At 56.8% G+C, this 15,279-nt stretch overlaps 70 pseudogenes; all 70 read left to right on the top strand.

Annotated features, from left to right (window-relative positions):
• Position 1: 1 nt before the first annotated feature.
• LOC136595308 (5S ribosomal RNA) lies at positions 2 to 120 on the top strand (annotated as a pseudogene).
• A 278-nt stretch (positions 121 to 398) lies between these two features.
• LOC136595212 (5S ribosomal RNA) lies at positions 399 to 517 on the top strand (annotated as a pseudogene).
• Positions 518 to 597: 80 nt separating this feature from the next.
• On the top strand, positions 598 to 716 carry LOC136595379 (5S ribosomal RNA; annotated as a pseudogene).
• An 80-nt stretch (positions 717 to 796) lies between these two features.
• LOC136595315 (5S ribosomal RNA) lies at positions 797 to 915 on the top strand (annotated as a pseudogene).
• An 80-nt stretch (positions 916 to 995) lies between these two features.
• On the top strand, positions 996 to 1,114 carry LOC136595211 (5S ribosomal RNA; annotated as a pseudogene).
• An 80-nt stretch (positions 1,115 to 1,194) lies between these two features.
• On the top strand, positions 1,195 to 1,313 carry LOC136595303 (5S ribosomal RNA; annotated as a pseudogene).
• An 80-nt stretch (positions 1,314 to 1,393) lies between these two features.
• Positions 1,394 to 1,512, top strand: LOC136595313 (5S ribosomal RNA; annotated as a pseudogene).
• An 80-nt stretch (positions 1,513 to 1,592) lies between these two features.
• LOC136595302 (5S ribosomal RNA) lies at positions 1,593 to 1,711 on the top strand (annotated as a pseudogene).
• Positions 1,712 to 1,791: 80 nt separating this feature from the next.
• LOC136595210 (5S ribosomal RNA) lies at positions 1,792 to 1,910 on the top strand (annotated as a pseudogene).
• Positions 1,911 to 1,990: 80 nt separating this feature from the next.
• LOC136595312 (5S ribosomal RNA) lies at positions 1,991 to 2,109 on the top strand (annotated as a pseudogene).
• A 279-nt stretch (positions 2,110 to 2,388) lies between these two features.
• On the top strand, positions 2,389 to 2,507 carry LOC136595209 (5S ribosomal RNA; annotated as a pseudogene).
• An 80-nt stretch (positions 2,508 to 2,587) lies between these two features.
• Positions 2,588 to 2,706, top strand: LOC136595307 (5S ribosomal RNA; annotated as a pseudogene).
• Positions 2,707 to 2,786: 80 nt separating this feature from the next.
• Positions 2,787 to 2,905, top strand: LOC136595208 (5S ribosomal RNA; annotated as a pseudogene).
• Positions 2,906 to 2,985: 80 nt separating this feature from the next.
• On the top strand, positions 2,986 to 3,104 carry LOC136595337 (5S ribosomal RNA; annotated as a pseudogene).
• Positions 3,105 to 3,184: 80 nt separating this feature from the next.
• On the top strand, positions 3,185 to 3,303 carry LOC136595340 (5S ribosomal RNA; annotated as a pseudogene).
• An 80-nt stretch (positions 3,304 to 3,383) lies between these two features.
• On the top strand, positions 3,384 to 3,502 carry LOC136595344 (5S ribosomal RNA; annotated as a pseudogene).
• An 80-nt stretch (positions 3,503 to 3,582) lies between these two features.
• Positions 3,583 to 3,701, top strand: LOC136595289 (5S ribosomal RNA; annotated as a pseudogene).
• An 80-nt stretch (positions 3,702 to 3,781) lies between these two features.
• On the top strand, positions 3,782 to 3,900 carry LOC136595369 (5S ribosomal RNA; annotated as a pseudogene).
• An 80-nt stretch (positions 3,901 to 3,980) lies between these two features.
• On the top strand, positions 3,981 to 4,099 carry LOC136595207 (5S ribosomal RNA; annotated as a pseudogene).
• An 80-nt stretch (positions 4,100 to 4,179) lies between these two features.
• Positions 4,180 to 4,298, top strand: LOC136595242 (5S ribosomal RNA; annotated as a pseudogene).
• An 80-nt stretch (positions 4,299 to 4,378) lies between these two features.
• Positions 4,379 to 4,497, top strand: LOC136595310 (5S ribosomal RNA; annotated as a pseudogene).
• An 80-nt stretch (positions 4,498 to 4,577) lies between these two features.
• LOC136595341 (5S ribosomal RNA) lies at positions 4,578 to 4,696 on the top strand (annotated as a pseudogene).
• Positions 4,697 to 4,776: 80 nt separating this feature from the next.
• On the top strand, positions 4,777 to 4,895 carry LOC136595329 (5S ribosomal RNA; annotated as a pseudogene).
• An 80-nt stretch (positions 4,896 to 4,975) lies between these two features.
• On the top strand, positions 4,976 to 5,094 carry LOC136595316 (5S ribosomal RNA; annotated as a pseudogene).
• Positions 5,095 to 5,174: 80 nt separating this feature from the next.
• Positions 5,175 to 5,293, top strand: LOC136595204 (5S ribosomal RNA; annotated as a pseudogene).
• Positions 5,294 to 5,373: 80 nt separating this feature from the next.
• Positions 5,374 to 5,492, top strand: LOC136595363 (5S ribosomal RNA; annotated as a pseudogene).
• Positions 5,493 to 5,572: 80 nt separating this feature from the next.
• Positions 5,573 to 5,691, top strand: LOC136595203 (5S ribosomal RNA; annotated as a pseudogene).
• Positions 5,692 to 5,771: 80 nt separating this feature from the next.
• On the top strand, positions 5,772 to 5,890 carry LOC136595202 (5S ribosomal RNA; annotated as a pseudogene).
• An 80-nt stretch (positions 5,891 to 5,970) lies between these two features.
• Positions 5,971 to 6,089, top strand: LOC136595201 (5S ribosomal RNA; annotated as a pseudogene).
• An 80-nt stretch (positions 6,090 to 6,169) lies between these two features.
• Positions 6,170 to 6,288, top strand: LOC136595200 (5S ribosomal RNA; annotated as a pseudogene).
• An 80-nt stretch (positions 6,289 to 6,368) lies between these two features.
• On the top strand, positions 6,369 to 6,487 carry LOC136595199 (5S ribosomal RNA; annotated as a pseudogene).
• An 80-nt stretch (positions 6,488 to 6,567) lies between these two features.
• LOC136595342 (5S ribosomal RNA) lies at positions 6,568 to 6,686 on the top strand (annotated as a pseudogene).
• Positions 6,687 to 6,766: 80 nt separating this feature from the next.
• LOC136595393 (5S ribosomal RNA) lies at positions 6,767 to 6,885 on the top strand (annotated as a pseudogene).
• An 80-nt stretch (positions 6,886 to 6,965) lies between these two features.
• On the top strand, positions 6,966 to 7,084 carry LOC136595336 (5S ribosomal RNA; annotated as a pseudogene).
• Positions 7,085 to 7,363: 279 nt separating this feature from the next.
• LOC136595198 (5S ribosomal RNA) lies at positions 7,364 to 7,482 on the top strand (annotated as a pseudogene).
• A 279-nt stretch (positions 7,483 to 7,761) lies between these two features.
• On the top strand, positions 7,762 to 7,880 carry LOC136595197 (5S ribosomal RNA; annotated as a pseudogene).
• An 80-nt stretch (positions 7,881 to 7,960) lies between these two features.
• On the top strand, positions 7,961 to 8,079 carry LOC136595322 (5S ribosomal RNA; annotated as a pseudogene).
• Positions 8,080 to 8,159: 80 nt separating this feature from the next.
• On the top strand, positions 8,160 to 8,278 carry LOC136595343 (5S ribosomal RNA; annotated as a pseudogene).
• An 80-nt stretch (positions 8,279 to 8,358) lies between these two features.
• On the top strand, positions 8,359 to 8,477 carry LOC136595196 (5S ribosomal RNA; annotated as a pseudogene).
• Positions 8,478 to 8,557: 80 nt separating this feature from the next.
• LOC136595194 (5S ribosomal RNA) lies at positions 8,558 to 8,676 on the top strand (annotated as a pseudogene).
• Positions 8,677 to 8,756: 80 nt separating this feature from the next.
• LOC136595292 (5S ribosomal RNA) lies at positions 8,757 to 8,875 on the top strand (annotated as a pseudogene).
• An 80-nt stretch (positions 8,876 to 8,955) lies between these two features.
• Positions 8,956 to 9,074, top strand: LOC136595318 (5S ribosomal RNA; annotated as a pseudogene).
• Positions 9,075 to 9,353: 279 nt separating this feature from the next.
• Positions 9,354 to 9,472, top strand: LOC136595362 (5S ribosomal RNA; annotated as a pseudogene).
• An 80-nt stretch (positions 9,473 to 9,552) lies between these two features.
• Positions 9,553 to 9,671, top strand: LOC136595398 (5S ribosomal RNA; annotated as a pseudogene).
• An 80-nt stretch (positions 9,672 to 9,751) lies between these two features.
• Positions 9,752 to 9,870, top strand: LOC136595192 (5S ribosomal RNA; annotated as a pseudogene).
• Positions 9,871 to 9,950: 80 nt separating this feature from the next.
• On the top strand, positions 9,951 to 10,069 carry LOC136595191 (5S ribosomal RNA; annotated as a pseudogene).
• Positions 10,070 to 10,149: 80 nt separating this feature from the next.
• LOC136595190 (5S ribosomal RNA) lies at positions 10,150 to 10,268 on the top strand (annotated as a pseudogene).
• Positions 10,269 to 10,348: 80 nt separating this feature from the next.
• On the top strand, positions 10,349 to 10,467 carry LOC136595189 (5S ribosomal RNA; annotated as a pseudogene).
• Positions 10,468 to 10,547: 80 nt separating this feature from the next.
• On the top strand, positions 10,548 to 10,666 carry LOC136595188 (5S ribosomal RNA; annotated as a pseudogene).
• Positions 10,667 to 10,746: 80 nt separating this feature from the next.
• On the top strand, positions 10,747 to 10,865 carry LOC136595428 (5S ribosomal RNA; annotated as a pseudogene).
• Positions 10,866 to 10,945: 80 nt separating this feature from the next.
• LOC136595426 (5S ribosomal RNA) lies at positions 10,946 to 11,064 on the top strand (annotated as a pseudogene).
• An 80-nt stretch (positions 11,065 to 11,144) lies between these two features.
• LOC136595425 (5S ribosomal RNA) lies at positions 11,145 to 11,263 on the top strand (annotated as a pseudogene).
• An 80-nt stretch (positions 11,264 to 11,343) lies between these two features.
• On the top strand, positions 11,344 to 11,462 carry LOC136595321 (5S ribosomal RNA; annotated as a pseudogene).
• An 80-nt stretch (positions 11,463 to 11,542) lies between these two features.
• On the top strand, positions 11,543 to 11,661 carry LOC136595424 (5S ribosomal RNA; annotated as a pseudogene).
• Positions 11,662 to 11,741: 80 nt separating this feature from the next.
• On the top strand, positions 11,742 to 11,860 carry LOC136595423 (5S ribosomal RNA; annotated as a pseudogene).
• An 80-nt stretch (positions 11,861 to 11,940) lies between these two features.
• On the top strand, positions 11,941 to 12,059 carry LOC136595421 (5S ribosomal RNA; annotated as a pseudogene).
• An 80-nt stretch (positions 12,060 to 12,139) lies between these two features.
• Positions 12,140 to 12,258, top strand: LOC136595420 (5S ribosomal RNA; annotated as a pseudogene).
• Positions 12,259 to 12,537: 279 nt separating this feature from the next.
• On the top strand, positions 12,538 to 12,656 carry LOC136595419 (5S ribosomal RNA; annotated as a pseudogene).
• An 80-nt stretch (positions 12,657 to 12,736) lies between these two features.
• Positions 12,737 to 12,855, top strand: LOC136595304 (5S ribosomal RNA; annotated as a pseudogene).
• Positions 12,856 to 12,935: 80 nt separating this feature from the next.
• On the top strand, positions 12,936 to 13,054 carry LOC136595418 (5S ribosomal RNA; annotated as a pseudogene).
• Positions 13,055 to 13,134: 80 nt separating this feature from the next.
• Positions 13,135 to 13,253, top strand: LOC136595311 (5S ribosomal RNA; annotated as a pseudogene).
• An 80-nt stretch (positions 13,254 to 13,333) lies between these two features.
• On the top strand, positions 13,334 to 13,452 carry LOC136595417 (5S ribosomal RNA; annotated as a pseudogene).
• Positions 13,453 to 13,532: 80 nt separating this feature from the next.
• Positions 13,533 to 13,651, top strand: LOC136595415 (5S ribosomal RNA; annotated as a pseudogene).
• An 80-nt stretch (positions 13,652 to 13,731) lies between these two features.
• LOC136595305 (5S ribosomal RNA) lies at positions 13,732 to 13,850 on the top strand (annotated as a pseudogene).
• An 80-nt stretch (positions 13,851 to 13,930) lies between these two features.
• On the top strand, positions 13,931 to 14,049 carry LOC136595414 (5S ribosomal RNA; annotated as a pseudogene).
• Positions 14,050 to 14,129: 80 nt separating this feature from the next.
• On the top strand, positions 14,130 to 14,248 carry LOC136595413 (5S ribosomal RNA; annotated as a pseudogene).
• An 80-nt stretch (positions 14,249 to 14,328) lies between these two features.
• LOC136595338 (5S ribosomal RNA) lies at positions 14,329 to 14,447 on the top strand (annotated as a pseudogene).
• An 80-nt stretch (positions 14,448 to 14,527) lies between these two features.
• On the top strand, positions 14,528 to 14,646 carry LOC136595187 (5S ribosomal RNA; annotated as a pseudogene).
• Positions 14,647 to 14,925: 279 nt separating this feature from the next.
• Positions 14,926 to 15,044, top strand: LOC136595412 (5S ribosomal RNA; annotated as a pseudogene).
• Positions 15,045 to 15,124: 80 nt separating this feature from the next.
• LOC136595290 (5S ribosomal RNA) lies at positions 15,125 to 15,243 on the top strand (annotated as a pseudogene).
• Positions 15,244 to 15,279: the final 36 nt, after the last annotated feature.

The following is a 15,279-nucleotide window of genomic DNA, read 5'->3' as shown; positions in this document are numbered from 1 at the left end:
TGTCAATGGGCATTCTAAGCTGAATGTGCCTGCTCTCGTCAGATCGCGGCCGCCAGCCAGCTTGAGGCCTGGCAAGTACCAGTATGGGTGACCGGCTGGGAATCCCAGGTCCCGTTGACTTTTAAGGCCGTGAGTAGGTTGCTTTCCTTTTCGGAGGTGCGTTCGCACTGCAGAAAGCCCATAGGAAAGGAGGAGGAGCTGTCAACGGGCATTCTAAGCTGAATGTGCCTGCTCTCGTCAGATCGCGGCCGCCAGCCAGCTTGAGGCCTGGAAGTACCAGTATGGGTGACCGGCTGGGAATCCCAGGTCCCCTTGACTTTTAAGGCCGTGAGTAGGTTTCTTTCCTTTTCGGAGGTGCGTTCGCACTGCAGAAAGCCCATAGGAAAGGAGGAGGAGCTGTCAACGGGCATTCTAAGCTGAATGTGCCTGCTCTCGTCAGATCGCGGCCGCCAGCCAGCTTGAGGCCTGGCAAGTACCAGTATGGGTGACCGGCTGGGAATCCCAGGTCCCGTTGACTTTTAAGGCCGTGAGTAGGTTTCTTTCCGTTTCGGAGGTGCGTTCGCACTGCAGAAAGCCCATAGGAAAGGAGGAGGAGCTGTCAACGGGCATTGTAAGCTGAATGTGCCTGCTCTCGTCAGATCGCGGCCGCCAGCCAGCTTGAGGCCTGGCAAGTACCAGTATGGGTGACCGGCTGGGAATTCCAGGTCCCGTTGACTTTTAAGGCCGTGAGTAGGTTGCTTTCCTTTTCGGAGGTGCGTTCGCACTGCAGAAAGCCCATAGGAAAGGAGGAGGAGCTGTCAACGGGCATTCTAAGCTGAATGTGCCTGCTCTCGTCAGATCGCGGCCGCCAGCCAGCTTGAGGCCTGGCAAGTACCAGTATGGGTGACCGGCTGGGAATCCCAGGTCCCGTAGACTTTTAAGGCCGTGAGTAGGTTTCTTTCCGTTTCGGAGGTGCGTTCGCACTGCAGAAAGCCCATAGGAAAGGAGGAGGAGCTGTCAACGGGCATTCTAAGCTGAATGTGCCTGCTCTCGTCAGATCGCGGCCGCCAGCCAGCTTGAGGCCTGGCAAGTACCAGTATGGGTGACCGGCTGGGAATCCCAGGTCCCGTTGACTTTTAAGGCCGTGAGTAGGTTGCTTTCCTTTTCGGAGGTGCGTTCGCACTGCAGAAAGCCCATAGGAAAGGAGGAGGAGCTGTCAACGGGCATTCTAAGCTGAATGTGCCTGCTCTCGTCAGATCGCGGCCGCCAGTCAGCTTGAGGCCTGGCAAGTACCAGTATGGGTGACCGGCTGGGAATCCCAGGTCCCGTTGACTTTTAAGGCCGTGAGTAGGTTTCTTTCCTTTTCGGAGGTGCGTTCGCACTGCAGAAAGCCCATAGGAAAGGAGGAGGAGCTGTCAACGGGCATTCTAAGCTGAATGTGCCTGCTCTCGTCAGATCGCGGCCGCCAGCCAGCTTGAGGCCTGGCAAGTACCAGTTTGGGTGACCGGCTGGGAATCCCAGGTCCCGTTGACTTTTAAGGCCGTGAGCAGGTTGCTTTCCTTTTCGGAGGTGCGTTCGCACTGCAGAAAGCCCATAGGAAAGGAGGAGGAGCTGTCAACGGGCATTCTAAGCTGAATGTGCCTGCTCTCGTCAGATCGCGGCCGCCAGCCAGCTTGAGGCCTGGCAAGTACCAGTATGGGTGACCGGCTGGGAATCCCAGGTCCTGTTGACTTTTAAGGCCGTGAGTAGGTTTCTTTCCTTTTCGGAGGTGCGTTCGCACTGCAGAAAGCCCATAGGAAAGGAGGAGGAGCTGTCAACGGGCATTCTAAGCTGAATGTGCCTGCTCTCGTCAGATCGCGGCCGCCAGCCAGCTTGAGGCCTGGCAAGTACCAGTATGGGTGACCGGCTGGGAATCCCAGGTCCCGTTGACTTTTAAGGCCGTGAGTAGGTTGCTTTCCTTTTCGGAGGTGCGTTCGCACTGCAGAAAGCCCATAGGAAAGGAGGAGGAGCTGTCAATGGGCATTCTAAGCTGAATGTGCCTGCTCTCGTCAGATCGCGGCCGCCAGCCAGCTTGAGGCCTGGCAAGTACCAGTATGGGTGACCGGCTGGGAATCCCAGGTCCCGTTGACTTTTAAGGCCGTGAGTAGGTTTCTTTCCGTTTCGGAGGTGCGTTCGCACTGCAGAAAGCCCATAGGAAAGGAGGAGGAGCTGTCAACGGGCATTCTAAGCTGAATGTGCCTCCTCTCGTCAGATCGCGGCCGCCAGCCAGCTTGAGGCCTGGCAAGTACCAGTATGGGTGACCGGCTGGGAATCCCAGGTCCCGTTGACTTTTAAGGCCGTGAGTAGGTTGCTTTCCTTTTCGGAGGTGCGTTCGCACTGCAGAAAGCCCATAGGAAAGGAGGAGGAGCTGTCAACGGGCATTCTAAGCTGAATGTGCCTGCTCTCGTCAGATCGCGGCCGCCAGCCAGCTTGAGGCCTGGCAAGTACCAGTATGGGTGACCGGCTGGGAATCCCAGGTCCCGTTGACTTTTAAGGCCGTGAGTAGGTTTCTTTCCTTTTCGGAGGTGCGTTCGCACTGCAGAAAGCCCATAGGAAAGGAGGAGGAGCTGTCAACGGGCATTCTAAGCTGAATGTACCTGCTCTCGTCAGATCGCGGCCGCCAGCCAGCTTGAGGCCTGTCAAGTACCAGTATGGGTGACCGGCTGGGAATCCCAGGTCCCGTTGACTTTTAAGGCCGTGAGTAGGTTTCTTTCCTTTTCGGAGGTGCGTTCGCACTGCAGAAAGCCCATAGGAAAGGAGGAGGAGCTGTCAACGGGCATTCTAAGCTGAATGTGCCTGCTCTCGTCAGATCGCGGCCGCCAGCCAGCTTGAGGCCTGGCAAGTACCAGTATGGGTGACCGGCTGGGAATCCCAGGTCCCGTTGACTTTTAAGGCCGTGAGTAGGTTGCTTTCCTTTTCGGAGGTGCGTTCGCACTGCAGAAAGCCCATAGGAAAGGAGGAGGAGCTGTCAACGGGCATTCTAAGCTGAATGTGCCTGCTCTCGTCAGATCGCGGCCGGCAGCCAGCTTGAGGCCTGGCAAGTACCAGTATGGGTGACCGGCTGGGAATCCCAGGTCCCGTTGACTTTTAAGGCCGTGAGTAGGTTTCTTTCCTTTTCGGAGGTGCGTTCGCACTGCAGAAAGCCCATAGGAAAGGAGGAGGAGCTGTCAACGGGCATTCTAAGCTGAATGTGCCTGCTCTCGTCAGATCGCGGCCGCCAGCTAGCTTGAGGCCTGGCAAGTACCAGTATGGGTGACCGGCTGGGAATCCCAGGTCCCGTTGACTTTTAAGGCCGTGAGTAGGTTGCTTTCCTTTTCGGAGGTGCGTTCGCACTGCAGAAAGCCCATAGGAAAGGAGGAGGAGCTGTCAACGGGCATTCTAAGCTGAATGTGCCTGCTCTCGTCAGATTGCGGCCGCCAGCCAGCTTGAGGCCTGGCAAGTACCAGTATGGGTGACCGGCTGGGAATCCCAGGTCCCGTTGACTTTTAAGGCCGTGAGTAGGTTTCTTTCCTTTTCGGAGGTGCGTTCGCACTGCAGAAAGCCCATAGGAAAGGAGGAGGAGCTGTCAACGGGAATTCTAAGCTGAATGCGCCTGCTCTCGTCAGATCGCGGCCGCCAGCCAGCTTGAGGCCTGGCAAGTACCAGTATGGGTGACCGGCTGGGAATCCCAGGTCCCGTTGACTTTTAAGGCCGTGAGTAGGTTTCTTTCCTTTTCGGAGGTGCGTTCGCACTGCAGAAAGCCCATAGGAAAGGAGGAGGAGCTGTCAATGGACATTCTAAGCTGAATGTGCCTGCTCTCGTCAGATCGCGGCCGCCAGCCAGCTTGAGGCCTGGCAAGTACCAGTATGGGTGACCGGCTGGGAATCCCAGGTCCCGTTGACTTTTAAGGCCGTGAGTAGGTTGCTTTCCTTTTCGGAGGTGCGTTCGCACTGCAGAAAGCCCATAGGAAAGGAGGAGGAGCTGTCAACGGGCATTCTAAGCTGAATGTGCCTGCTCTCGTCAGATCGCGGCCGCCAGCCAGCTTGAGGCCTGGCAAGTACCAGTATGGGTGACCGGCTGGGAATCCCAGGTCCCGTTGACTTTTAAGGCCGTGAGTAGGTTTCTTTCCGTTTCGGAGGTGCGTTCGCACTGCAGAAAGCCCATAGGAAAGGAGGAGGAGCTGTCAACGGGCATTCTAAGCTGAATGTGCCTGCTCTCGTCAGATCGCGGCCGCCAGCCAGCTTGAGGCCTGGCAAGTACCAGTATGGGTGACCGGCTGGGAATCCCAGGTCCCGTTGACCTTTAAGGCCGTGAGTAGGTTGCTTTCCTTTTCAGAGGTGCGTTCGCACTGCAGAAAGCCCATAGGAAAGGAGGAGGAGCTGTCAACGGGCATTCTAAGCTGAATGTACCTGCTCTCGTCAGATCGCGGCCGCCAGCCAGCTTGAGGCCTGGCAAGTACCAGTATGGGTGACCGGCTGGGAATCCCAGGTCCCGTTGACTTTTAAGGCCGTGAGTAGGTTTCTTTCTGTTTCGGAGGTGCGTTCGCACTGCAGAAAGCCCATAGGAAAGGAGGAGGAGCTGTCAACGGGCATTCTAAGCTGAATGTGCCTGCTCTCGTCAGATCGCGGCCGCCAGCCAGCTTGAGGCCTGGCAAGTACCAGTATGGGTGACCGGCTGGGAATCCCAGGTCCCGTTGACTTTTAAGGCCGTGAGTAGGTTTCTTTCCTTTTCGGAGGTGCGTTCGCACTGCAGAAAGCCCATAGGAAAGGAGGAGAAGCTGTCAACGGGCATTCTAAGCTGAATGTGCCTGCTCTCGTCAGATCGCGGCCGCCAGCCAGCTTGAGGCCTGGCAAGTACCAGTATGGGTGACCGGCTGGGAATCCCAGGTCCCGTTGACTTTTAAGGCCGTGAGTAGGTTGCTTTCCTTTTCGGAGGTGCGTTCGCACTGCAGAAAGCCCATAGGAAAGGAGGAGGCGCTGTCAACGGGCATTCTAAGCTGAATGTGCCTGCTCTCGTCAGATCGCGGCCGCCAGCCAGCTTGAGGCCTGGCAAGTACCAGTATGGGTGACCGGCTGGGAATCCCAGGTCCCGTTGACTTTTAAGGCCGTGAGTAGGTTTCTTTCCTTTTCGGAGGTGCGTTCGCACTGCAGAAAGCCCATAGGAAAGGAGGAGGAGCTGTCAACGGGCATTCTAAGCTGAATGTGCCTGCTCTCGTCAGATCGCGGCCGCCAGCCAGCTTGAGGCCTGGCAAGTACCAGTATGGGTGACCGGCTGGGAATCCCAGGTCCCGTTGACTTTTAAGGCCGTGAGTAGGTTGCTTTCCTTTTCGGAGGTGCGTTCGCACTGCAGAAAGCCCATAGGAAAGGAGGAGGAGCTGTCAACGGGCATTCTAAGCTGAATGTGCATGCTCTCGTCAGATCGCGGCCGCCAGCCAGCTTGAGGCCTGGCAAGTACCAGTATGGGTGACCGGCTGGGAATCCCAGGTCCCGTTGACTTTTAAGGCCGTGAGTAGGTTTCTTTCCTTTTCGGAGGTGCGTTCGCACTGCAGAAAGCCCATAGGAAAGGAGGAGGAGCTGTCAACGGGCATTCTAAGCTGAATGTGCCTGCTCTCGTCAGATCGCGGCCGCCAGCCAGCTTGAGGCCTGGCAAGTACCAGTATGGGTGACCGGCTGGGAATCCCAGGTCCCGTTGACTTTTAAGGCCGTGAGTAGGTTGCTTTCCTTTTCGGAGGTGCGTTCGCACTGCAGAAAGCCCATAGGAAAGGAGGAGGAGCTGTCAACGGGCATTCTAAGCTGAATGTGCCTGCTCTCGTCAGATCGCGGCCGCCAGCCAGCTTGAGGCCTGGCAAGTACCAGTATGGGTGACCGGCTGGGAATCCCAGGTCCCGTTGACTTTTAAGGCCGTGAGTAGGTTTCTTTCCTTTTCGGAGGTGCGTTCGCACTGCAGAAAGCCCATAGGAAAGGAGGAGGAGCTGTCAACGGGCATTCTAAGCTGAATGTGCCTGCTCTCGTCAGATCGCGGCCGCCAGCCAGCTTGAGGCCTGGCAAGTACCAGTATGGGTGACCGGCTGGGAATCCCAGGTCCCGTTGACTTTTAAGGCCGTGAGCAGGTTGCTTTCCTTTTCGGAGGTGCGTTCGCACTGCAGAAAGCCCATAGGAAAGGAGGAGGAGCTGTCAACGGGCATTCTAAGCTGAATGTGCCTGCTCTCGTCAGATCGCGGCCGCCAGCCAGCTTGAGGCCTGGCAAGTACCAGTATGGGTGACCGGCTGGGAATCCCAGGTCCCGTTGACTTTTAAGGCCGTGAGTAGGTTTCTTTCCTTTTCGGAGGTGCGTTCGCACTGCAGAAAGCCCATAGGAAAGGAGGAGGAGCTGTCAACGGGCATTCTAAGCTGAATGTGCCTGCTCTCGTCAGATCGCGGCCGCCAGCCAGCTTGAGGCCTGGCAAGTACCAGTATGGGTGACCGGCTGGGAATCCCAGGTCCCGTTGACTTTTAAGGCCGTGAGTAGGTTGCTTTCCTTTTCGGAGGTGCGTTCGCACTGCAGAAAGCCCATAGGAAAGGAGGAGGAGCTGTCAACGGGCATTCTAAGCTGAATGTGCCTGCTCTCGTCAGATCGTGGCCGCCAGCCAGCTTGAGGCCTGGCAAGTACCAGTATGGGTGACCGGCTGGGAATCCCAGGTCCCGTTGACTTTTAAGGCCGTGAGTAGGTTTCTTTCCTTTTCGGAGGTGCGTTCGCACTGCAGAAAGCCCATAGGAAAGGAGGAGGAGCTGTCAACGGGCATTCTAAGCTGAATGTGCCTGCTCTCGTCAGATCGCGGCCGCCAGCCAGCTTGAGGCCTGGCAAGTACCAGTATTGGTGACCGGCTGGGAATCCCAGGTCCCGTTGACTTTTAAGGCCGTGAGTAGGTTTCTTTCCGTTTCGGAGGTGCGTTCGCACTGCAGAAAGCCCATAGGAAAGGAGGAGGAGCTGTCAACGGGCATTCTAAGCTGAATGTGCCTGCTCTCGTCAGATCGCGGCCGCCAGCCAGCTTGAGACCTGGCAAGTACCAGTATGGGTGACCGGCTGGGAATCCCAGGTCCCGTTGACTTTTAAGGCCGTGAGTAGGTTTCTTTCCTTTTCGGAGGTGCGTTCGCACTGCAGAAAGCCCATAGGAAAGGAGGAGGAGCTGTCAACAGGCATTCTAAGCTGAATGTGCCTGCTCTTGTCAGATCGCGGCCGCCAGCCAGCTTGAGGCCTGGCAAGTACCAGTATGGGTGACCGGCTGGGAATCCCAGGTCCCGTTGACTTTTAAGGCCGTGAGTAGGTTTCTTTCCTTTTCGGAGGTGCGTTCGCACTGCAGAAAGCCCATAGGAAAGGAGGAGGAGCTGTCAACGGGCATTCTAAGCTGAATGTGCCTGCTCTCGTCAGATCGCGGCCGCCAGCCAGCTTGAGGCCTGGCAAGTACCAGTATGGGTGACCGGCTGGGAATCCCAGGTCCCGTTGACTTTTAAGGCCGTGAATAGGTTGCTTTCCTTTTCGGAGGTGCGTTCGCACTGCAGAAAGCCCATAGGAAAGGAGGAGGAGCTGTCAACGGGCATTCTAAGCTGAATGTGCCTGCTTTCGTCAGATCGCTGCCGCCAGCCAGCTTGAGGCCTGGCAAATACCAGTATGGGTGACCGGCTGGGAATCCCAGGTCCCGTTGACTTTTAAGGCCGTGAGTAGGTTTCTTTCCTTTTCGGAGGTGCGTTCGCACTGCAGAAAGCCCATAGGAAAGGAGGAGGAGCTGTCAACGGGCATTCTAAGCTGAATGTGCCTGCTCTCGTCAGATCGCGGCCGCCAGCCAGCTTGAGGCCTGGCAAGTACCAGTATGGGTGACCGGCTGGGAATCCCAGGTCCCGTTGACTTTTAAGGCCGTGAGTAGGTTTCTTTCCTTTTCGGAGGTGCGTTCGCACTGCAGAAAGCCCATAGGAAAGGAGGAGGAGCTGTCAACGGGAATTCTAAGCTGAATGTGCCTGCTCTCGTCAGATCGCGGCCGCCAGCCAGCTTGAGGCCTGGCAAGTACCAGTATGGGTGACCGGCTGGGAATCCCAGGTCCCGTTGACTTTTAAGGCCGTGAGTAGGTTTCTTTTCTTTTCGGAGGTGCGTTCGCACTGCAGAAAGCCCATAGGAAAGGAGGAGGAGCTGTCAACGGGCATTCTAAGCTGAATGTGCCTGCTCTCGTCAGATTGCGGCCGCCAGCCAGCTTGAGGCCTGGCAAGTACCAGTATGGGTGACCGGCTGGGAATCCCAGGTCCCGTTGACTTTTAAGGCCGTGAGTAGGTTTCTTTCCTTTTCGGAGGTGCGTTCGCACTGCAGAAAGCCCATAGGAAAGGAGGCGGAGCTGTCAACGGGCATTCTAAGCTGAATGTGCCTGCTCTCGTCAGATCGCGGCCGCCAGCCAGCTTGAGGCCTGGCAAGTACCAGTATGGGTGACCGGCTGGGAATCCCAGGTCCCGTTGACTTTTAAGGCCGTGAGTAGGTTTCTTTCCTTTTCGGAAGTGCGTTCGCACTGCAGAAAGCCCATAGGAAAGGAGGAGGAGCTGTCAACGGGCATTCTAAGCTGAATGTGCCTGCTCTCGTCAGATCGCGGCCGCCAGCCAGCTTGAGGCCTGGCAAGTACCAGTATGGGTGACCGGCTGGGAATCCCAGGTCCCGTTGACTTTTAAGGCCGTGAGTAGGTTTCTTTCCTTTTCGGAGGTGCGTTCGCACTGCAGAAAGCCCATAGGAAAGGAGGAGGAGCTGTCAACGGGCATTCTAAGCTGAATGTGCCTGCTCTCGTCAGATCGCGGCTGCCAGCCAGCTTGAGGCCTGGCAAGTACCAGTATGGGTGACCGGCTGGGAATCCCAGGTCCCGTTGACTTTTAAGGCCGTGAGTAGGTTGCTTTCCTTTTCGGAGGTGCGTTCGCACTGCAGAAAGCCCATAGGAAAGGAGGAGGAGCTGTCAACGGGCATTCTAAGCTGAATGTGCCTGTTCTCGTCAGATCGCGGCCGCCAGCCAGCTTGAGGCCTGGCAAGTACCAGTATGGGTGACCGGCTGGGAATCCCAGGTCCCGTTGACTTTTAAGGCCGTGAGTAGGTTTCTTTCCTTTTCGGAGGTGCGTTGGCACTGCAGAAAGCCCATAGGAAAGGAGGAGGAGCTGTCAACAGGCATTCTAAGCTGAATGTGCCTGCTCTCGTCAGATCGCGGCCGCCAGCCAGCTTGAGGCCTGGCAAGTACCAGTATGGGTGACCGGCTGGAAATCCCAGGTCCCGTTGACTTTTAAGGCCGTGAGTAGGTTTCTTTCCGTTTCGGAGGTGCGTTCGCACTGCAGAAAGCCCATAGGAAAGGAGGAGGAGCTGTAAACGGGCATTCTAAGCTGAATGTGCCTGCTCTCGTCAGATCGCGGCCGCCAGCCAGCTTGAGGCCTGGCAAGTACCAGTATGGGTGACCGGCTGGGAATCCCAGGTTCCGTTGACCTTTAAGGCCGTGAGTAGGTTGCTTTCCTTTTCAGAGGTGCGTTCGCACTGCAGAAAGCCCATAGGAAAGGAGGAGGAGCTGTCAACGGGCATTCTAAGCTGAATGTACCTGCTCTCGTCAGATCGCGGCCGCCAGCCAGCTTGAGGCCTGGCAAGTACCAGTATGGGTGACCGGCTGGGAATCCCAGGTCCCGTTGACTTTTAAGGCCGTGAGTAGGTTTCTTTCTGTTTCGGAGGTGCGTTCGCACTGCAGAAAGCCCATAGGAAAGGAGGAGGAGCTGTCAACGGGCATTCTAAGCTGAATGTGCCTGCTCTCGTCAGATCGCGGCCGCCAGCCAGCTTGAGGCCTGGCAAGTACCAGTATGGGTGACCGGCTGGGAATCCCAGGTCCCGTTGACTTTTAAGGCCGTGAGTAGGTTTCTTTCCTTTTCGGAGGTGCGTTCGCACTGCAGAAAGCCCATAGGAAAGGAGGAGGAGCTGTCAACGGGCATTCTAAGCTGAATGTGCCTGCTCTCGTCAGATCGCGGCCGCCAGCCAGCTTGAGGCCTGGCAAGTACCAGTATGGGTGACCGGCTGGGAATCCCAGGTCCCGTTGACTTTTAAGGCCGTGAGTAGGTTGCTTTCCTTTTCGGAGGTGCGTTCGCACTGCAGAAAGCCCATAGGAAAGGAGGAGGAGCTGTCAACGGGCATTCTAAGCTGAATGTGCCTGCTCTCGTCAGATCGCGGCCGCCAGCCAGCTTGAGGCCTGGCAAGTACCAGTATGGGTGACCGGCTGGGAATCCCAGGTCCCGTTGACTTTTAAGGCCGTGAGTAGGTTTCTTTCCTTTTCGGAGGTGCGTTCGCACTGCAGAAAGCCCATAGGAAAGGAGGAGGAGCTGTCAACGGGCATTCTAAGCTGAATGTGCCTGCTCTCGTCAGATCGCGGCCGCCAGCCAGCTTGAGGCCTGGCAAGTACCAGTATGGGTGACCGGCTGGGAATCCCAGGTCCCGTTGACTTTTAAGGCCGTGAGTAGGTTGCTTTCCTTTTCGGAGGTGCGTTCGCACTGCAGAAAGCCCATAGGAAAGGAGGAGGAGCTGTCAACGGGCATTCTAAGCTGAATGTGCCTGCTCTCGTCAGATCGCGGCCGCCAGCCAGCTTGAGGCCTGGCAAGTACCAGTATGGGTGACCGGCTGGGAATCCCAGGTCCCGTTGACTTTTAAGGCCGTGAGTAGGTTTCTTTCCTTTTCGGAGGTGCGTTCGCACTGCAGAAAGCCCATAGGAAAGGAGGAGGAGCTGTCAACGGGCATTCTAAGCTGAATGTGCCTGCTCTCGTCAGATCGCGGCCGCCAGCCAGCTTGAGGCCTGGCAAGTACCAGTATGGGTGACCGGCTGGGAATCCCAGGTCCCGTTGACTTTTAAGGCCGTGAGCAGGTTGCTTTCCTTTTCGGAGGTGCGTTCGCACTGCAGAAAGCCCATAGGAAAGGAGGAGGAGCTGTCAACGGGCATTCTAAGCTGAATGTGCCTGCTCTCGTCAGATCGCGGCCGCCAGCCAGCTTGAGGCCTGGCAAGTACCAGTATGGGTGACCGGCTGGGAATCCCAGGTCCCGTTGACTTTTAAGGCCGTGAGTAGGTTTCTTTCCTTTTCGGAGGTGCGTTCGCACTGCAGAAAGCCCATAGGAAAGGAGGAGGAGCTGTCAACGGGCATTCTAAGCTGAATGTGCCTGCTCTCGTCAGATCGCGGCCGCCAGCCAGCTTGAGGCCTGGCAAGTACCAGTATGGGTGACCGGCTGGGAATCCCAGGTCCCGTTGACTTTTAAGGCCGTGAGTAGGTTGCTTTCCTTTTCGGAGGTGCGTTCGCACTGCAGAAAGCCCATAGGAAAGGAGGAGGAGCTGTCAACGGGCATTCTAAGCTGAATGTGCCTGCTCTCGTCAGATCGCGGCCGCCAGCCAGCTTGAGGCCTGGCAAGTACCAGTATGGGTGACCGGCTGGGAATCCCAGGTCTCGTTGACTTTTAAGGCCGTGAGTAGGTTTCTTTCCTTTTCGGAGGTGCGTTCGCACTGCAGAAAGCCCATAGGAAAGGAGGAGGAGCTGTCAACGGGCATTCTAAGCTGAATGTGCCTGCTCTCGTCAGATCGCGGCCGCCAGCCAGCTTGAGGCCTGGCAAGTACCAGTATGGGTGACCGGCTGGGAATCCCAGGTCCCGTTGACTTTTAAGGCCGTGAGTAGGTTTCTTTCCTTTTCGGAGGTGCGTTCGCACTGCAGAAAGCCCATAGGAAAGGAGGAGGAGCTGTCAACGGGCATTCTAAGCTGAATGTGCCTGCTCTCGTCAGATCGCGGCCGCCAGCCAGCTTGAGGCCTGGCAAGTACCAGTATGGGTGACCGGCTGGGAATCCCAGGTCCCGTTGACTTTTAAGGCCGTGAGTAGGTTGCTTTCCTTTTCGGAGGTGCGTTCGCACTGCAGAAAGCCCATAGGAAAGGAGGAGGAGCTGTCAACGGGCATTCTAAGCTGAATGTGCCTGCTCTCGTCAGATCGCGGCCGCCAGCCAGCTTGAGGCCTGGCAAGTACCAGTATGGGTGACCGGCTGGGAATCCCAGGTCCCGTTGACTTTTAAGGCCGTGAGTAGGTTTCTTTCCTTTTCGGAGGTGCGTTCGCACTGCAGAAAGCCCATAGGAAAGGAGGAGGAGCTGTCAACGGGCATTCTAAGCTGAATGTGCCTGCTCTCGTCAGATCGCGGCCGCCAGCCAGCTTGAGGCCTGGCAAGTACCAGTATGGGTGACCGGCTGGGAATCCCAGGTCCCGTTGACTTTTAAGGCCGTGAGTAGGTTGCTTTCCTTTTCGGAGGTGCGTTCGCACTGCAGAAAGCCCATAGGAAAGGAGGAGGAGCTGTCAACGGGCATTCTAAGCTGAATGTGCCTGCACTCGTCAGATCGCGGCCGCCAGCCAGCTTGAGGCCTGGCAAGTACCAGTATGGGTGACCGGCCTGGAATCCCAGGTCCCGTTGACTTTTAAGGCCGTGAGTAGGTTGCTTTCCTTTTCGGAGGTGCGTTCGCACTGCAGAAAGCCCATAGGAAAGGAGGAGGAGCTGTCAACGGGCATTCTAAGCTGAATGTGCCTGCTCTCGTCAGATCGCGGCCGCCAGCCAGCTTGAGGCCTGGCAAGTACCAGTATGGGTGACCGGCTGGGAATCCCAGGTCCCGTTGACTTTTAAGGCCGTGAGCAGGTTGCTTTCCTTTTCGGAGGTGCGTTCGCACTGCAGAAAGCCCATAGGAAAGGAGGAGGAGCTGTCAACGGGCATTCTAAGCTGAATGTGCCTGCTCTCGTCAGATCGCGGCCGCCAGCCAGCTTGAGGCCTGGCAAGTACCAGTATGGGTGACCGGCTGGGAATCCCAGGTCCTGTTGACTTTTAAGGCCGTGAGTAGGTTTCTTTCCTTTTCGGAGGTGCGTTCGCACTGCAGAAAGCCCATAGGAAAGGAGGAGGAGCTGTCAACGGGCATTCTAAGCTGAATGTGCCTGCTCTCGTCAGATCGCGGCCGCCAGCCAGCTTGAGGCCTGGCAAGTACCAGTATGGGTGACCGGCTGGGAATCCCAGGTCCCGTTGACTTTTAAGGCCGTGAGTAGGTTGCTTTCCTTTTCGGAGGTGCGTTCGCACTGCAGAAAGCCCATAGGAAAGGAGGAGGAGCTGTCAATGGGCATTCTAAGCTGAATGTGCCTGCTCTCGTCAGATCGCGGCCGCCAGCCAGCTTGAGGCCTGGCAAGTACCAGTATGGGTGACCGGCTGGGAATCCCAGGTCCCGTTGACTTTTAAGGCCGTGAGTAGGTTTCTTTCCGTTTCGGAGGTGCGTTCGCACTGCAGAAAGCCCATAGGAAAGGAGGAGGAGCTGTCAACGGGCATTCTAAGCTGAATGTGCCTGCTCTCGTCAGATCGCGGCCGCCAGCCAGCTTGAGGCCTGGCAAGTACCAGTATGGGTGACCGGCTGGGAATCCCAGGTCCCGTTGACTTTTAAGGCCGTGAGTAGGTTGCTTTCCTTTTCGGAGGTGCGTTCGCACTGCAGAAAGCCCATAGGAAAGGAGGAGGAGCTGTCAACGGGCATTCTAAGCTGAATGTGCCTGCTCTCGTCAGATCGCGGCCGCCAGCCAGCTTGAGGCCTGGCAAGTACCAGTATGGGTGACCGGCTGGGAATCCCAGGTCCCGTTGACTTTTAAGGCCGTGAGTAGGTTTCTTTCCTTTTCGGAGGTGCGTTCGCACTGCAGAAAGCCCATAGGAAAGGAGGAGGAGCTGTCAACGGGCATTCTAAGCTGAATGTACCTGCTCTCGTCAGATCGCGGCCGCCAGCCAGCTTGAGGCCTGTCAAGTACCAGTATGGGTGACCGGCTGGGAATCCCAGGTCCCGTTGACTTTTAAGGCCGTGAGTAGGTTTCTTTCCTTTTCGGAGGTGCGTTCGCACTGCAGAAAGCCCATAGGAAAGGAGGAGGAGCTGTCAACGGGCATTCTAAGCTGAATGTGCCTGCTCTCGTCAGATCGCGGCCGCCAGCCAGCTTGAGGCCTGGCAAGTACCAGTATGGGTGACCGGCTGGGAATCCCAGGTCCCGTTGACTTTTAAGGCCGTGAGTAGGTTGCTTTCCTTTTCGGAGGTGCGTTCGCACTGCAGAAAGCCCATAGGAAAGGAGGAGGAGCTGTCAACGGGCATTCTAAGCTGAATGTGCCTGCTCTCGTCAGATCGCGGCCGCCAGCCAGCTTGAGGCCTGGCAAGTACCAGTATGGGTGACCGGCTGGGAATCCCAGGTCCCGTTGACTTTTAAGGCCGTGAGTAGGTTTCTTTCCTTTTCGGAGGTGCGTTCGCACTGCAGAAAGCCCATAGGAAAGGAGGAGGAGCTGTCAACGGGCATTCTAAGCTGAATGTGCCTGCTCTCGTCAGATCGCGGCCGCCAGCTAGCTTGAGGCCTGGCAAGTACCAGTATGGGTGACCGGCTGGGAATCCCAGGTCCCGTTGACTTTTAAGGCCGTGAGTAGGTTGCTTTCCTTTTCGGAGGTGCGTTCGCACTGCAGAAAGCCCATAGGAAAGGAGGAGGAGCTGTCAACGGGCATTCTAAGCTGAATGCGCCTGCTCTCGTCAGATCGCGGCCGCCAGCCAGCTTGAGGCCTGGCAAGTACCAGTATGGGTGACCGGCTGGGAATCCCAGGTCCCGTTGACTTTTAAGGCCGTGAGTAGGTTTCTTTCCTTTTCGGAGGTGCGTTCGCACTGCAGAAAGCCCATAGGAAAGGAGGAGGAGCTGTCAATGGACAGTCTAAGCTGAATGTGCCTGCTCTCGTCAGATCGCGGCCGCCAGCCAGCTTGAGGCCTGGCAAGTACCAGTATGGGTGACCGGCTGGGAATCCCAGGTCCCGTTGACTTTTAAGGCCGTGAGTAGGTTGCTTTCCTTTTCGGAGGTGCGTTCGCACTGCAGAAAGCCCATAGGAAAGGAGGAGGAGCTGTCAACGGGCATTCTAAGCTGAATGTGCCTGCTCTCGTCAGATCGCGGCCGCCAGCCAGCTTGAGGCCTGGCAAGTACCAGTATGGGTGACCGGCTGGGAATCCCAGGTCCCGTTGACTTTTAAGGCCGTGAGTAGGTTTCTTTCCGTTTCGGAGGTGCGTTCGCACTGCAGAAAGCCCATAGGAAAGGAGGAGGAGCTGTCAACGGGCATTCTAAGCTGAATGTGCCTGCTCTCGTCTGATCGCGGCCGCCAGCCAGCTTGAGGCCTGGCAAGTACCAGTATGGGTGACCGGCTGGGAATCCCAGGTCCCGTTGACTTTTAAGGCCGTGAGTAGGTTTCTTTCCGTTTCGGAG

The sequence above is a fragment of the Eleutherodactylus coqui genome, unplaced genomic scaffold (genome assembly GCF_035609145.1).
Source record: "Eleutherodactylus coqui strain aEleCoq1 unplaced genomic scaffold, aEleCoq1.hap1 HAP1_SCAFFOLD_643, whole genome shotgun sequence".
In the NCBI taxonomy this organism is placed as follows: domain Eukaryota; kingdom Metazoa; phylum Chordata; class Amphibia; order Anura; family Eleutherodactylidae; genus Eleutherodactylus; species Eleutherodactylus coqui.
Note: the sequence above shows the minus strand (reverse complement) of the source record. Positions and strands in the feature narration are given on the sequence as shown.